The sequence below is a fragment of the Dromiciops gliroides genome, chromosome 1 (genome assembly GCF_019393635.1).
Source record: "Dromiciops gliroides isolate mDroGli1 chromosome 1, mDroGli1.pri, whole genome shotgun sequence".
Lineage (NCBI taxonomy): Eukaryota > Metazoa > Chordata > Mammalia > Microbiotheria > Microbiotheriidae > Dromiciops > Dromiciops gliroides.
The window spans coordinates 633,840,254-633,857,870 of NC_057861.1; the positions used below are offsets into that span (position 1 = coordinate 633,840,254).

Consider the following 17,617-nt stretch of genomic DNA (forward strand, 5'->3'; position numbering starts at 1 on the left):
GTGCCACCTTGGTAAATGCTTTTTCTAAGGGTTAATTGTATCTGCTCCCTGACTATTAAGGGAAAGCACACACTGGTGGGAGCTTAAGAGTTATAGTTTTAGTAGTATTACCCCACAGGGGCTAGAAACCATTCTCTGGAGAATGGAAGAATGGATGAGGGAGTAGCCCAGACAGGGCACTATGAGTATATGGAGAATATATGCTTGACATGTAAGGTCATTATGTAGTAACAGGAGATAAGGTTGGAGAGGTAGTATAAAGGTCTTGAATTTTAGGCAGTGGTTTTCAAACTTACATAATTTTTTCCTCTGTAGCACTGTTTCATATTTGTGGGAATACAAAGGGGCAAAAATTCCAGGGGAAACAAATTGCTGAGACACCACCAATAAGAGATGCAAGCTGCATTGATTGCACACATTTCAAAAAGTTCCCTATTTCCTATGTTTGCCTTTGAAAGAGACTTCTGGTTAGTCACCTAGTGTGTAGGGGACCAGAGAACCTCTGTAATGAGACTTTGGGGAATTGGATGCTTGTGTTAGTGGAATAATAACTGCTTTCCTTTATCTGTCATTCCTTGGACTGGTGGCCAGGAAACAAGATGAGGGTAAGAGTAGTGGTAGTAGGAGAAGCTCATATCTGTGCTTTGGAAGTGGCAGATTGGGGAGCATAAGCAATAAGACCAGACCCAAGATAGGGTTCAGAGTGCCAAAGAATGTCCATTATCATAAAATCTGAAGGAAAGTGAGCAAGGGGCAGGAGGCCAAACATCTCTCCCCAATGCAGCCCTTTCTTTCCTATTTAAACTCTAAGACCCAAAGCTGGAACTCTGGATTAAAAAAACCCTATTTCTTCATTCCTTCTCCATAAATTGGGTACTTTGGGGACTTTTCTAGGAATCTAAGAGGGGAAGAGTTCAATTAGAAAGAAGAGTTGTGGGGGGTAGTTGGGTGGAGGCTCCCCAAATGGGGAGCATGTCACAATTTTCTTTGCATTTTTGTTATGTCTAATAAGCCATGTGATTAAAGTGCTTTGAGTTACTGTGTCTTATGAGTTTATGGGTTGTGGATTGAGAGGGGAAGTCCAGATGTAGAATGGGGGTTGGAGCCATATTTCTACATTTTTAATACCTTTGAACAACATTACTTAGAACCACTATATGCAGTCATAAATGATAGATTTTTAAATCATGGTGGTGGTGGCAAGTCATCTGAACATTTGCAGGTTGAGAGCCCTCTGGTGGCCAATGGAGATGCAGCAATGTTTTGAGAGTGGTTATTCTACTTGGGCTCCATGGCAACTCTAACCAGGACGGTTGGTTTGAGTATACAAACACCTACTGAACAGCTCACATACTGCACTATCACCTTGGGTAATTAATTAATAAAGTGGCGCTCTGCCTTCCTTGAAGGTAGCACACTAGTCAGTGTGGGCTATTTGCACTAATGCAGTGTCCTAAGTAAAAGACAGTCAAGTCCAACTACCAGGCAACATGCCATGAAAGGGAGTTCCTTTGCATGTTGCCAGACTCTCTATCCATCTCTCAGGCATCTGGGAGCAGAGAGGAGAGTTGGAATCTATGGGCAAATAAGACTCTGGAGAGAGATATTTGCTTGAGACCCCTCAGAGAAGGAAGAGAAGGTGGCATGCCTGTAGGGTGAGTTCCTGGGGTGCTAGGCATGGGAGCTCACCTGGATGCAGGTGAGATGATTCCCTTCACTTTATCTCTAAGGCATTCACTGCAAACAGTAATGCTTCCCAAAAAACAAAGTATCCCCTTAGGGGGAAAGACTTTGGCATCTGACTGGGCTCTGATTTGAGGTGTGGGACCCATAACATTTAAGGGGAGTGCACACCTGCTGTCACTAGTGAGCTGGGGCCCCATGGCCCTATGCCCAGACCCAAATCATGAAGTGGAAGAAATTACTGCCAGGACGTGCTGGACCGCCTGCCGTCCAGAGTCCCATGACTTCAAAATCAAGTTCCCTCTGCCCTACAGAGTCTTCTATTACCAACACAAACCTGATTTCATCACCAAGAGGTGCAACGTGTTCTAAATGTAGAAAAGGAACACTTGTTTTGTTTGATCTGTTTAGATAAATTTCTCAATTGGGAAAAAAATGGATTAGAGTGTGGCAAGAGTCAAGGCAGAAATACTGGTTAGGAGGCTAATGCAATACTCTGGGTGGGTGGTAATGAGTGTGCTATACTTGGGTGGTGTTAGTGGGTGGAGAGAAGAGGGGACAGATTGGAGAGATGTTACACAGCTGAAATGGACAGGTAGAATCCCTTGGGTGGAGGGAGCTGAAGTGACAGGTCATAGACCCACACAGGGAGCCTTCTGTTTGTTACATGGCCTAACACCCCTGATGGGAGATGACCCATTTGTCTGTGGTTGAATATGGGATGACGTGGCTTTGCTTATGTTCCTGATTGTGGCAGGTAGCCATTGTGGATAACCAGGGGAGGCCTCTCTATCTTCCCCAGGAGGGTGGCCAGCTTTTGATTTTGAGAACACTGGGAACCTGCCCAGTGGGGGCTGTAGGGAAGCAGCTGTCTTTGGAGTGAGGTAAGAGGCAAACAAGCAGAGTTAGAAAGGGGGAGAAATAAAACTTTGTTAAGAGAAATATGTGGTCAAGGAGGAGAATAGGCTTCCTAGTTGTGGGTAGCTGGGTGGGGATAGGGAGTGGAGCTGAGGCTGATCAAAGACTAGCCTCACAGGCCTAGACAAATTATCCAGGCTGACCAAGTACTCCAGGAAAAGACAATTTCAGAAGCTGAGACAAATAAGCCTCTGAGCCTACTGTGGGTCTCCATGATTGCTTTACTTGTAAGTCGTTTGTAGCTCACATATTCACAGAATATCAGAGTTGAAAGGCACTTTAGAGATCTTCTAGTCCAACCTCTTCATTTTACAAATTTGATATTTGAGTTATCACTGGTGATTAGAAGTCAGGGGTATGCTAATAAATGTTTAACAACCAGCTCTATTAAAAATAAAACAGCAACAGCCATACAGCACATTTTTAAGTTTGATCTGCATTGATAATATTTCCTCTCTCACTTTCTTAAGTCTACAGATCAACAAAACAGTAAATCAAGCCCTAGTTTGTAGCATTTGCCCATTTCCAAGGTGTAAAAGTTCACACTGAAAATTTAATGATTGGCTTTCCAACCAGCTGTTTTGAGCTGGCTTCAGCACACCCCTGTAAAGGCAATCAGAAGACCCAGGAAGGCAGTAACAATCATAAGAAAACAGCTCCAATCTAGGACAGTGAAAGGAAAAAAAAGAATGTAATGAAACCTGGTTAAATAAAAGATTTCATTTGGGTAAACAGATTTGGGGGATTAGGCAGGAGCCATGAAAGAAAGATGGGTTCAAAGCTGAGAAGATATGGATTTAAAACTGGAAAGGAATCTTAGAATCCATCTGGTCTATTCCCCTCCTTTTATAAGGAACTGAGGCACTAATTGGTTAAGTGACTTTCCCCAAGTCATTCAGGTAGTGAATATCAGAGCTGGGATATGAAACCATGTCTCTTTATTGAGATCCATCTCTTTCTACTCTCTTCACAAAAGACAGTGCTTTTATGATGCTGGCCAGCTAACCAAAGGACTTTTCTTTGGTCAGCTGCATCTGTGCTGCTGTGAGTAAGCTCCTTGAAGGCAGAAAAAATATTTTCTTTGGTATCCTTTACAGCAGTGGTGTCAAACTCAAATAGAAAAGAGCACCAGTAAGCCATCTGGGTTCATATTAACTTGGAAAACCACATGTGAACATTATCTATGTTCTATTGCATTTTTATTTATTTTGTTAACTATTTTCCAATTACATTTTATTCTGGTTCAGAAAGCATTTAGGCCTCTCCAAACATGAGTTTTCCTCATCTTCAAAATGAGGGTGTTAGATTTCATGGCTTCTGAGGTTCCCTTCACTTCCATATTCATGTTCCTCTCTAATCTCCCCCAAGTAGCAGAGCCTGGGATTCAACTCTAGGTCTTTTGACTCCATACTCATTATTCTTTCCCCTATGCCATGCTGAGAGAGACTAAATACTGCCTGAGGAGGTCAGAGGAAAGAGAGTTTGCTGTGGGCTGTGGGGGTTCAGGTCAGACATAATGGGAAAAGTGTTAAATTTTTATTTTGTTTTTTTGTTTGTTTGTTTTGCTGGGCAATGGGGGTTAAGTGACTTGCCCAGGGTCACACAGCTAGTAAGTGTAAGGGTCTGAGGCCAGATTTGAACTCAGGTACTCCTGATTCCAGGGCCGGTGCTTTATCCACTGTGCCACCTAGTGGTGCAAAAGTGTTAAATTTAAGTAAGAGGACCTGAGTTCAAATCCTGCCTCTGATACATACTGGCTATGTAAATTTGGGTAGTTCATGTTAGTTTTCTCAGTCTCAGTTTCTTCAGATTCAAATAAATGACCTCTAAGGTGCCTTCAAGCTCTAGTCACATCTGATAAGTTCTGCCTCCTTTTGTCATGTCATTCCTCCTCCCCCTTCTCATTTTATTTTATTTTTACTAGACCTCCACCAGTATAGACCTTTTCCACGATTTACATTCTTGGAGAATTGTCATCAACAGTGAGGTTAAATTACTTACCTACGGTCACCCAGTGAATATGTGTCAAAGGCAAGACATGGACCCAAATCTTCCTGATTTTAAGACCAGTTCTCTATCCATTAAGCCAGGCTGCCCCTCTTCTCATCTCTTTACCAGGAAAATATTCACAAGTTCCCAATAATATATAGTGATATACCCACCAGTAGTAGCAATAATTTATATTTTTATGTCACTTTGCAATTTCCAAACACCTCACATTCATCTCTCATTTGATCCTCATAACAAACATTAAATGCCTACTGTGTGCAGAAGATTGGGCCTCCTAGATATAGATATAGAACACTGTGCCAGGGAAGCATATGAAGTTGAGATAATCCTTGACTTCATGGAGCTTAAAGTCAAGGAGAGAGAAAAGATACTAACAGAGATCACTACATTACATAATCTTGCAGGACAATTGCATCAGAGAGGTATGGGTAAATGGTACACGAAATCTCATGGGAGTGGAGTCAGCCGGTGGAAGGACATCATTACCAGCTGAGAGATCAGGGAAGACTTCCTGGAGCAGGTGGCATTTAAAGGGATCTTTAAAGAAAGACTGGGATGAAGGCAATTGCTGGCAAAGGGAAGAGTGTGAGCAAGGTCACTGAAGCATGTGAGCGCTATATGTCTCAGGGTGGGGCCAAGAGGTTTGAGAAGTCAGGGAAAGGCACGCTGGAAGGAGGGCAGAATGCTTGGAGGGGCATCATAGAGAAATCAGGTTAGGAAGGTGATGTCCCCATGAGGCAGGTAATGCAAGTGTTATTGGCTCTCTTGTACAGAAGAGGACCCTGAGGGTCATGGGAATTAAATGCCTTGTCCAGGGTTACACAGTTAATGGCAAATCTGTAACTAGAAGTCAGGTTTCTTCACTTTAAGGAGAGTGCTTTTTCCATACTGCTTTCTGATTTGGACTTATCCTAATTATGTCAGTAACTAATGTGACCTTGGACAAGTCATTTCCCTTCCTCTGGGCCTCAGTTTTCCCATATGTAAAATAGGAGGGTTGGTTTAGATGACCTCTAATGTCCCTTCTACCTCTAAACCCCTAGCACTTGGCTTGGGATAGGGCTTGCATACACTTAGAAGTTCTTCACAGATCCATAGCTGCCACACACAGCTGGCCAGATTAGTGGGATGGTTGGGTGGGTCAGTCTGAACGATGCAGGAAAAAATGGTACAGGCCGGTCTGGGCTGGTGCTGCTAAGGAGAACATTCCAGCAGCCTTGGGAAGATAGACTTGGCCTCCTGCCTCCCCCTGGGCTGACAGGTGCTCCTAGGGAGGCTAGCCTCTATATTTTTAGCCTTGGCACCTGGCACCTGCCCATTCAGTCCATCTCTGCTTGCCTTTGCCTCATGTCCCAATCTTTAAAAAAGCCCTGGCCAGGAAGGGAGCAGCTCCTTGGGCTAGAAGAGGTGATGTGAGAAGACAGACATCTTCTCAAGGAAAGGATGATCATTCTTTTTTTTTTTTTTAGTGAGGCAATTGGGGTTAAGTGACTTGCCCAGGATCACACAGCTACTAAGTGTTAAGTGTCTGAGGCCGGATTTGAACCCAGGTATTCCTGACTCCAGGACCGGTGCTCTATCCACTGTGCCACCTAGCTGTCCCATGATCATTCTTTAAGGGTGTGAAGAGGAGGGGTTGGAGGTAGCAGGTGTATGTGGGGAGTGCCCCTAAAGAGAAGATCCCAAGACCTTAGGACCAGAGGAGGTTGTGACTGATAGGGCTTGGGAGTGAGGAGAATGGACTCTTTTCATGGGAAGGCCTGTAGATGGCTTGCTGCAGGAGGCTTCTTCAACTAGACCTGATGGCTGTAAAGATGGTCAAAGGTCATAAAGGGAATCATTGTGTCATGGTAAGAAGAGACCTTTAAGGGGGCAGCTGGGTGGTACAGTGGATAAAGCACCAGCCCTGGATTCAGGAGAACCTGAGTTCAAATCCAGCTTCAAACATATGACCCTGGTCAAGTCACTTAACCCTCATTGCCCCTCAAAAAAAGAAGAAGAAGAGGCCTATAAGGGCCTAATCTCACTTCGTCATTTTACTGTGACTGAGGATAGGTCAAATATTACCTGTGGTCAAATGTTGAGTAGGGCTAGTACAAGATCCCAGCATTCCAGATCCCTTTGAATTCCATTGCTCTTTCCCCCCTTTACCATATTACCTTGCATTAACCCCATGGTAATTGTACTGGTGCGGAAGAAGGCAGGAGAGGGAGACCAGTTGGTTGGGGGCAGGGAGAGGGAAAAGAGAGTTGAGGGAAAAGTCAGGAGGCCCCTTGTTTTTTGTTTTTTGTTTCTTTTTAGTGAGGCAATTGGGGTTAAGTGACTTGCCCAGGGTCACACGGCTAGTAAGTGTTAAGTGTCTGAGGCCAGATTTGAACTCAGGTCCTCCTGACTCCAGGGCCAGTGCTCTATCCACTGTGCCACCTAGCTGCCCCAGCCCCTTGGGTGTTTTTTGTTTTAAGTGAGGCAATTGGGGTTAAGTGACTTGCCCAGGGTCACACAGCTAGTAAGTGTAAGGGTCTGAGACCAGATTTGAACTCAGGTACTCCTGACTCCAGGGCCAGTGCTCTATCCACTGCACCATCTAGCTGCCCTCCCCACCCCCTTGGGTTTTAAGGAGGAAGAGAATAGAGCTAGAAAACAAATGATCACAACCTCTATCCTCTCTCTCCCATTCCCACATTTCTACTGAACTTGTTTTTTGCCATCATTCTAACCCTCAGTAGCTTGACCTCTCTCTAACTTTTTCATTCTATCAACCTTCTGTCATCACTTAACTTCCTACCCAGCCATTTCAATGATGTCCTTGATGTTGCCCTAAAATCAATCCCCTTCTCTCTCATCTCATCCTTCTTTGCTTTTAAGCTAGGGTGAACTGCTTCTCCTTACTCCCCTTCAATAGGTCCTTTTTCCTCATGCCCCTTCAGGGAGGGTGTTGCCAAGACTCTGTCCTTGGTGTTCTTTCTTTCACTTCCACTTGGTGATCCTATCTCCTCTCACAGCCTCTACTCTTTTTGTTTGTTTGGGCCGGATGAGGGTTAAGTGACTTGCCCAAGGTCACACAGCTAGTAAGTGTCAAGTATCTGAGGTGGGATTTGAACTCAGGTCCTCCTGAATCCAGGGCCAGTGCTTTATCTACTGTGCCACCTAGCTGTTCCCCAGCCTCTACTCTTACCTCAACAAAGTTGTCTCCCACCTGCTGGTTCTTAACTCTGGAGCCAAATCTCCAACTCCCTGTTTGATACTTTCACCTGAATGTTCCACCGAATGTTAGGCTCAACATGTGCCCAAGCAAAATCTTCATTTTCTCTATCAAAATTTCTGTCTTCTTCATTTCTGCTAATGGTACCACCATCCCCCCATTCACTCAAGGCTAGAAAATTTTTTTGTTGTTCCATCATTTTTCAGTTTGTGTCTGACTCTTTGGGACCCCGTTTGGGGTTTTCTTGGCAAAGATACTGGAGTGGTTTGTCATTTCCATCTCCAGCTCATTTTATAGATAAAAAAACCTGAGGCACGCAGGGTGAAATGACTTGCCTAGGGTCACACAGCTAGTAAGTGCCTGAGGCCAGATTTTAACTCAGGAAGACTCATCTTCCTGACTCCTGACCTGTCACTCTATCCATTATGGCACCACAGACCTGCCCATAGAAAACTTAGAGCCAACTTTGACTTCTCTAGTTGTCAAGCCTGGCCTGTTCATTTACAATCTTACCTCATCTCTACTCCTGCCACCATTGGCTTGCCTCAGGCTCTCATCCCCTCATGGCTAGACTACTGTAATAGTCTCCAGGGGGCAGCTAGGTGGTGCAGTGGATAAAGCACTGGCCCTGGATTCAGGAGGACCTGAGTTCAAATCCAGACTCAGACACTTGACACTTACTAGCTGTGTGACCCTGGGCAAGTCACTTAACCCCCATTGCCCCACAAAAAAACCCCAAAAATAAACAAACCAAAAAAAAATAGTCTCCAAAGAGATTTCCCTGTCTCCCCTGTCTTCCCACTCCAATTTATTCTGCTTAGTGTTGCTATGCCCTAAAAATACCCATAGCCCTGTGTGTTAATGTATATTAAGCCATACCTGAGCTCTATACAAAACACACCCTAGATACCATAATGCAGGTATATAGGCACATCTAAGAGGACACCCACAGCTTCCTACACGTATACTGGATGTGATACAGACACCCCTTTTACACAGACTCCATCTTCCACACCCTCTTCACACATAACACCTTTCATCCTATACTTTATACCTATCAGCACATGCACAGCACATCCAACACACTTCCTGACATACACAGGATGGGCAAGAACATAGCCTTCAGTCCCCTGGCAGACTGGGGCAAGATTCACATCTTAAACTCCTCTCTTAGGGAGCCTGTGGAACCCAGGTCTTCCTTATTCCATGTCCAACACTATCCTCTATGTCTAACTGCCTCCCCTGGCTAGGCTGGACTGTGAGGCTATAGGGAGTTTTCCTGGATTTCTTGTGTACTTGATGGATTTTTCCATGCTACACCATGGTGTGTGTGTGTGTGTGTGTGTGTGTGTGTGTGTGTGTGTGTGTGTGTGTGTGTGTGTGTGTCCCCAGTCCCAGAATCTCCCAGGATCTTTGTATTCCCTGAACCTTCTTGCACCAGAATGAATGCTGATGTACTGGGCCCAGTTAATGACTTGGGACTACCATCAATGGTCCTTAAAATGGTTGTTTCCATCTTTTCTTTTGACTTCTTTCCTCCTCTGCCTGTTGCCTACAGGGCAGAGAGCCAGGGAGAACTCAGTCACTGAAAACTGGTCCCATGTGTTTGTGTGGGTGTGTATGTTGCTCACGTGTAAGTCTGGGCATTCATGGATGTGGGGTCTTTGTATTTATGTATGAAAGCTTGTGGGTGGTGGGGAGGGGGACAGGAGGGTCGAAGGGGTCAGGGGCAGTAGCTACGCTCAGCTGATCTCAGGCTTCTGAGCTTTCAGGGAAACATGAGATCTCCTTTAGAATTTTCCCAACCCAAAAGCAAGTGCATTAACCATGAGTAACCCACTCTGACCACAGACCTCCAAGAAATGGACTGAATGTTGGCAGCTGAAGACAGGGGTCACCTCTGCTCCAAGCCCCACCCACACACTATGGCCTAGAGCCTGAATCAGCACCCTGAGGGAGAGCTTGAAGGACCTGGGAAGGGCCCAGACAGCTCCACCCAAGGTGCATAGGAGAAAGCCTGAAGCAATATGACCCAGGAGAAAAAGCCTGGGACCAAGAGCCAGAAGATCTAATTCTAGTATTGACTTTGCTACTGGTTTGTCTTGTACCCCCACTATATACCTCAGTTTCCCCTTATGTAAAATATGGGGATTAATCTTGGTGATCTCTAAGGGTCCCTGCTAGTCTTGACATTCTAGGATTCTAATCAATGCCAGAGAGGCCTTGGGTCCCCCACCTGTTCTTGGAAGTGGGGATAGAGGTAGGGGGTGATGACTCTGAACCAAAGCATATGGCTGGAGGAGTGGGGCTGCCCCACTGTGGGGCTGTAAGGAGATGATTCACCTTCCTTCCTCCTCCAACTAGGCAGGCACACCTCGGGCATCCTTTCCTCTCTGCCCCCACCCCCAAAGTACCAGGGATTCCAAGAATCCAGGATATGTGTAGGGAGGGGAAAGCCACCAGTACTGGGCAGAACTGCATTCCTCTCCTTAGCCAGGGAGCCATGCCCAAAGAGACCCTGAGGCCTGGCTAGGGCACAAGGGCCAGGGGCACCCAACTGGCAAGGGCAGCCTGAGAAGGACGTGAGAAGACACGGTAGCCAAGTACAGCAACAACATGTATACTCACAGAGTCACCCAACACAGACCCATATGGCAAAAACACCCATCCTACTCCTGCCCCCGTGGTTCCCATCTATATCTGTCACCCCCTTCCAATCCTTGCTCATATGACACACATCCTGATATGCCCCCCGTGAGGGCCATGCTATTCTCGTCCCTTATGACTCCCACCCTCTCTCTGCCCCAGTGACCCTGTGACCCCAAACTGAGCTCAGCACCAGTAGGGACTTTACTGCCAAGTGAGCCCCGGGCACCATCTCGGTGGGATGCCCTCTGTGGCACTGACCTCTGGAGTGGAAGGGTTTCCAGAGGCTCCTCTTCCTTGTGAAGGCAGATAAAGCAGAAAGCCTGGATGTCCTCAGCCCCACAGCCCGTTGGCCAGGGCGGGGGCAAGTCCAGGATGGGGCAGCTGGAGCAGGGAGCAGAAGTTGAAGTTTCCTCATCGTTGTTGTCCACAGCCTCCCCGGGCCCCCCTGAGCCGGTGCTGGCCAGAGTCAGCAGGCCATCTTCCTCCTGGCCACAGGGCCTCCAGCCCCCATCTTGTACCTTTTCCCCCAGATTGCCCGTCTCCCTGGTGTGTGGAAGAGCCTGGGGCTCCCCCTGGCCACTCACGATGCCCTCCCCTGGGGGCCCAGCTGCCAGACGCGGGTCTGGGATGTCCCTGGGCTGGGGCCCTGCCTTCTTGGGGAGCCCAAGTTAAGGAGCAGGAGATGATGGAGTCCAGGCTGGCCCAGGGGGTCCCCTGGGCATGGAACCGGGCTTCTGGGAGGCTCAGGGTCTGCAGTCCTCTGAGGTTCTGTTTTTGCCCCAAGCAGTGCCACACACCCCACCTTGTGTCCCCCTGCCTTGAGCAGCTGAAAATCAAGCCTGGTCCCTGGTCTTCCCAGAGGGGCAGGAAAGGAAGGGCAAGCTCGGGGATTCCCACGGGGGCCAACTAGCAGGAGCGGCACCTGGGAAAGTTTGCTCTTCCCTGCTGGCTGCAGCTCAGGGGAGCCAGAGGAGTGACTGACATCTGGGAGCTGGCTGATCGACCCTCTACCCTGGCTACCCCACCCCTAGCGTGGCAGGGGAGTCCTTGGCCACTCTGAGGCAGTCTCTGGTGCTCCCTCGTGGGGTGGGGGGGAAGTTCCGGCCCCTCAGAGCCCTGCTTCCCTTGTCAGTCTGGCTTGGCTCTGATGAGACCAGACCAGCGGCTCCTCACTCTCACTCTCTCTGACTCTGACAGATCAGCGACTGACTGTGTGTGTATTAATAGCTCGAGATTCACGCTGAGAGGCAAGGAGGTTAACTCCTTCTTCACCAGAGCCCTGGAGGCGCTGCTCCACGTCTCTGCCCATCTTTGAGAACCCAGACAAATGCGGGGAGCCTGTAGAGCTCGCTAGGGACCCAGGAGGAGTCAACCAGCCTGTCCCTTCTGCACACGGGGAAGGATATTACATTCAGAAAAATTCTCCAGTACATGACCCACCCTCCTCTTCAAACACACTGGCCAGGGGACTCAACTGCTTGAGTCAGTCCAGCCCACCCCTGACCCACTGGGCAGCTTATATATCCTTACTGTAGTAGTTCACAGGTTAGTGAAAGCAATGCTTTCAAGGTTAAGGTCATAGGTTTCATTACCTTGTGGGTCAGTTAATCTGTCTTTGGTTTACGACCGTCTCTGGCTAAGGGCAGCTAGGTGGTACAGTGGATAGAGAGCTGGGCTTGGAATCAGGAAGACCTGAGTTCAAATCCAGTCTTAGACACTTACTAGCCATGTGACCCAGGGCAAGTCATGTAACCCTGTTGGCCTCAGTTTCCTCATGTGTAAAATGATCTGGAGAAGGAAATGGCAAATCACTCCAGTATCTTTGCCAAGAAAAGCCCATGGGGCAGAGTCAGACACAACAGAACAACAATAACAACAATGAATTTTACCATTTCACCATTCCATCCCTCACTCCCCATCCAGCCCTAGTTCCAGACTGATCCCTCACTCTTGAAACAGATTGACCTTCAACCCTATTTTAGACTGAGTCCTGACCCTGGCCAGAGGCTGATCTCCTCACCACCCCCAAACCCAATCACATATTGACTCCCTAATAATGGCCACAGATGGGCCCTAACCTTGTCCATATCACAAAGTGACTCCCGAATTGCAGCCTCACACTGATCTCTAACCTTTGAACTCTAAGCATCACAAATATATTCTGTTGGTCATAGGCACCAGATGAGAGTGTAGAGGGTTCCTTGAAGCCCGTCCCCGGCCTTATTCCCATAATTGGTGACAAGGCTCAGAGCCAGAAGGAAGGTCAGCAGAGGGATCCCCTTCTAGGAAGGGCAGACTGCATATCAATTGTCCTTATGGAAACGATACCGGGTAAAGCCATTCCTCCTGCTGCCGAGCATCCAAGAGCATCCAAGACTGCTTGGGAAGAGTTTGGGCTGTAGTGTTTTTTCTGGATTGTAGTCTCAATGTGAGACCAGGGAAGGGGGTGTGTGTGACCCCGCCCCCTCCTTTGGGGGAGGGAGACCTTTCCAAAAGCCTGGTTAGTTGGGTGGCCAACCTGTGTTCTAGCCTGTAGGGTCAGGCCTGGCCTAGGATTCAAGTGGGCTTGTAGGAACCACTCTGAGGAGACCTTTTCAGGGTGACATCTCTAATGCACTGTCCACCAGAGCTGCTTAAACTGTAATTCTGTGTCTGTGTCCCAGAAGTACTTATTCCCAGGTTCCAGGAAAGGTACTTCCTCCCCCACCACAGGAATCAGGGGAGGGGGGATGAGCAGGAGGGGCAGGAGGCCAGGGGAGCTTCCAGGGAGGTCTGGCGATTTTTCCCAGGGGCCAGACAGGCTGGAAAGAGAAGATGAATGCCTCAGGAAAAGAGGGAATAGGGGTGTGGCCAGAGACCCGGGGTGGGTGAGCCAGCTGGACCTCCCAAACCCAGCCCGGAGTCCAGAGCTACGCAGAGTTCAAGGGAGGAGCCTGGAAGAGGTGCCCTTCCCCCACTCACTGCAGTCTCATTCTGGGGAGGGGGAGGGAGGAAACAAGGACAGGCCTCCTACCTCTCAGGTGATACCTCCCCCTCAACCAACCAGGCCCAGGCTGGCTGGGGGAGGAGGAAGGAGGGAGGAGAAAAAGGGAGGGTAATAGATAGAAGGGGTAGGGGGAAGGGCTTGCTCAATTAGGTCCACTGCAGTCGGGTTACAGGCTGGGGCAAGGGTCAGCTCTGAAGCATGGCTTTCACTCCTCTAAGGCCCTGAGGAAAGAGGCTGCTTCAGTTAGGGGGAGGGCATTGTGGGAGAGTCTGAGCAGAAGATGGGATGGAGGGGGGACAAGCAGCTTTGAGGGTATTTTGGTGTGTATTTGGGGTGAAAGGGGTCTCCAGGAGGCTCCTGTCCTGTCAGCTCCTCTCTTCTATGAAGACCAGAGGGTTGTGAGCCTTTGGGAGTGCAGGGGCTCCTGCAAACCCCATCCCCAAAGAACAGGCCCTAAGGCAGGTCTAAGGTAACCTCCTTCCCTGCCTGAGCCTACTTCCAGTGTGTGGGAGAAGCATCAGTTGTCAAGTTGAAGGTACCTGGCTCCTGTGGGCCTCTCCTGCTGTGGTTACTGGGCTATTTCTGTCTGTACTTTCTCTCCTCAAACCTTGGACACTTGTAATCTTGAGAGGAGTGGGAGCCCTTTTTAGAAACTGAAGAGGAGCCTGTGTGTTCAACAAGCCATCACCATCCCTACTGGCTGGCTAGAGAAGGCTTCCTGGGGCCTGGGGGTTGGGGTGGGGGTGGAACCAGATAGAGGGTGACCCTGTGTGGGCGGGACAGGCTGGAGCAAAGGATTTCAGGCCCATGCTGGGAATGCTGGGAAATTAGGCTGAAGAAGGGACCAAAAAGCAGCTTCAGCTTGGGGGACAGAGGCAAGGGAATTGGGAATCAGATCTGGGTTAATGGGCCCCAGTTCCCTGGGCAGGGGATGGGGGTTCTGTGTCTGGGAGATTTGGGGGTGTGGTTCTTCTTATGTTCTTTGAGCTTGAAGTCCCTGCTTTGGTCAGTGTCCCTGCTCTCAGCTCACATGTTCAATTCCCTTTCCCTTTGGATAAAAGCCAAAATCTGATTTTGGCAGATTGGGGAGGGGGTGGGGCAGGGATTGGCTGTGGATCAGCCACTCTCGAGGCTTCAAGAAGTCACCCTTCAATTATGGGGGTCCCCTTGTCCCTCCTACTGTCTAGTGCCTGGCTGTGACCCAGGGAGTCAGGGTAGTCAGGAAATATCAGAGAAGGCAGAGTGGATCAGCTAGTTTAACCCCCTTAACTCTTAGAAGTGGGACACCCTGGGTCTGACAGACAAGGAGAGAAGGTTTAAAAAAAAAAAAGAAAGCTGATAAAAGGAGAGGCAGCAGACTGAGAACTATTATTATTTATTATGGCAACAATAATAATCATAGCTCACAATCAAATCTAGATTTTCAGCCTATAGTCCAAGGCACTTCTGCATCATAGATAGCATAAATATCATTCCCATTTTACAGATAAAAAAATGAGGCTTTGTGGGGACAGGGGTGGACACTGATTCGTTCAGGTCACTGAGCATTCACACAAGTGCATCACAGAAGCTTTTCCTCATGCCCAGAACTCACTCCATTCAATTCAATTCAATGAATATCTGTTTAAGGGCCGGAGGCCCTTGTACTTTGATTTCTGTGTTCCTTGAGCCTGCACAGGGCCTTTCCTGTGGGTAAATAAGAAATTTGGGTTGAGTTGAGAAGGCTGAATTCAGCAGCTGGGTCCAGGTCCTATGGCTCTGAGAGCTGTTTTCCCCCACTCTGCCACTTTATTCCTTGTCTGATCTTGCAAAAACCACTTTCCCAGTCTGGGTCTCTGTAAAATGACCAGATGACGACATGGAATGGCTATCTGGATTCTTCTGGGTCCAGGTCCCTCATGGGAGGAAGGAGCCAAAGGGAGTCGCCTCCAGCGTTCCCTGGAGCAGGTAGAGTCGGGGTGTCCCAGGCCTGTCAGAGCTTTGCCTTCCCTGCCCCAGCACCCTTGCCCTCCCCTGGGTTGTCATGTTTAGATTTTAATTATTGATGATTCTGGGTCATTCCTTTTTTCTAATGCATCTCTCTGATGGAAGTTCTTGAGCTAATGGGGAAAATCAATAGGTTTTAATTCCTAGTGGCTGTGAAGCTTTCTCTAATCTTTCAGTGGCTAGGCCCATCTGCAGCAGTTGGTAGACTGGGGGCTGGGAAAATTAGGCCTCTGTACTATTCCCTACTTGGAGGAGCAAGCCAGCCCCTCAGAATGGCTCTGGGGCCAAACAGTCCTGGTTCCTTTCACCCTTGTCCCAGAACACAGGAGCCTCTTTATTGGACTCTCTGGCAGTGAAATTAGCCTCGTGGTCCCTGGTTCTACCTTGGGAGTAGCACTTTGGGGGGTGATTTATGAGCTGATAACCTGGTATCCCCTGGTGAGGCCTAAATGAGAGCCCTGGATTTCTGGGGAGCCTAATCCTTGTGCATTTTGGATTGCTTCCATCTTAAGAACATGGAAGACCCTGGATCTTTGAGTGGGCCTTATCCCACAAGGCCCTGTCCATATCTCTTCCTTCTTAACAACCCCTTCCCTATTCTCAACCACTTGGAGATGGAATGCTGGGAGTTTACCCAGGTAGTTTATTGTATTTGACAGGTGTAGCCTGTGTCCCCAAACTGAGGCTCACATGGGTTCAGCCTTGGGGCTTCTCAACAATAATAGTCTTTGGTTTGGGCTTCCACCCAGTATTTCCCCGGGGGAATCATCCCTATCTGGCTCAATTTCCTGCTTTCACATTGTCCTCATTTAACTTGCATACACACCAAGCAAACAAGTCTTGAGACATAGAACAAGCTCATTACATATGAACAGGGGGTTAGACCTTTGGGGACCACTCTATGGAGCATGTACTAAGTTGGCCCTGGCCACTCAATGCATAGGGCTGAAAGCTAAAGGGCTTGGATGTTTTGGCATGGTGAAGCAACTTCCTAAATAGGCTCTTGGTCTTTGGAAGCAAGAGGTGTCTTTAGCCCAAGAGAATTGGCCAATAAGTCAGGAGGAGTGACCCCACTCGTTGTCCACTAAAGAATGAGCCCATTCTCTGGCTCTCAGAACTCTATGGGGCAGCTAGGTGGCGCAGTGGATAAAGCACTGGCCCTGGATTCAGGAGAACCTGAGTTCAAATCCAGCCTTAGACACTTGACACTTACTAGCTGTGTGACCCTGGGCAAGTCACTTAACCCCAATTGCCTCACACACACACACACACACACACACACACACACACACACACACACAAGAGAACTCTATGACCATCTATCTACCTGGGCTTCCCATGAGTCATAGGGGAGGAACTGCCCTTTCCTTACACAGGTAACAGGACAGCTTCAAGCATGATGGCCAAAGCCTGTGCTGGCTTAGGGCAGCCTGAGACTCAGCCTCAAAGCCCCAACTGTCTGGTCTGCTTAATGTCCCTTTCCTGAGTATGAGTGACTCAAGAACAATCCCAAAATGGATGTTTCTAGGACTGTAGGCAATGTGTGTGTGTGTGTGTGTGTGTGTGTGTGTGTGTGTGTGTGTGTGTGTGTGTGTGTGTGTGTGAAGTTGGGAGCTCCTGAGTCTTCAGCTGATGTTGGCTGAACTTTTGTAAGAAACCCTCCAGAATGATTTCAGTGCCTCTCAGAGAAGATGACATACAGCAGGAGAATGAACCCAACCTGGCCTGGTTTGCTGGAAAGCATGGACCTGGAGGGATTGGTTTGGACAGTGAAGGGCCTCAGGGAAGGTGAAATGCCAGTTAAGCAGACCACACAATGCTTCATGTTCAGAGATGACTTTAAGTACCACACTCCAGGAAGGGCATGACAGCAGTTATAGGTTTTTACTGCTGCTTGTTTAAGTCTTTGTGAGTCTTTTGTGTTGAGGAAGTTGATCCATGTCCTAGATTTGATTTTAATTGTACATAGAGTACCTTTCTATTCCTTCCTTTTGGGGAGACCTTAGATACAAATGGACCTCATCTTTAAGTGATTTTTCCCTGGGGCTCCAGGAAGGGAGTATCAAGGACCAAAGAATTAAATAAAAGAGTGTGACCCATCTTTTTAGAGGCCAGGCTATCCCAAGACCTAACCTGGTCTGTGTAGGAGTCCAGAGCTAAAAGGGGCCACTAGGTGAGAAGGG

General features: G+C 48.2%; 1 protein-coding gene across 1 annotated transcript in view; it reads right to left on the bottom strand.

The window, feature by feature from the left end:
- SBK1 (SH3 domain binding kinase 1) overlaps positions 1–11,651 on the bottom strand; it is a 128,570-nt gene extending 116,919 nt beyond the window's left edge. The window contains exon 1 of the mRNA XM_043982293.1: positions 10,721–11,651. The gene's annotated coding sequence lies outside the window, so the exon portion shown is untranslated. The remainder of the gene's footprint in view (positions 1–10,720) is intronic.
- Between the last annotated feature and the right edge of the window lie 5,966 nt (positions 11,652–17,617).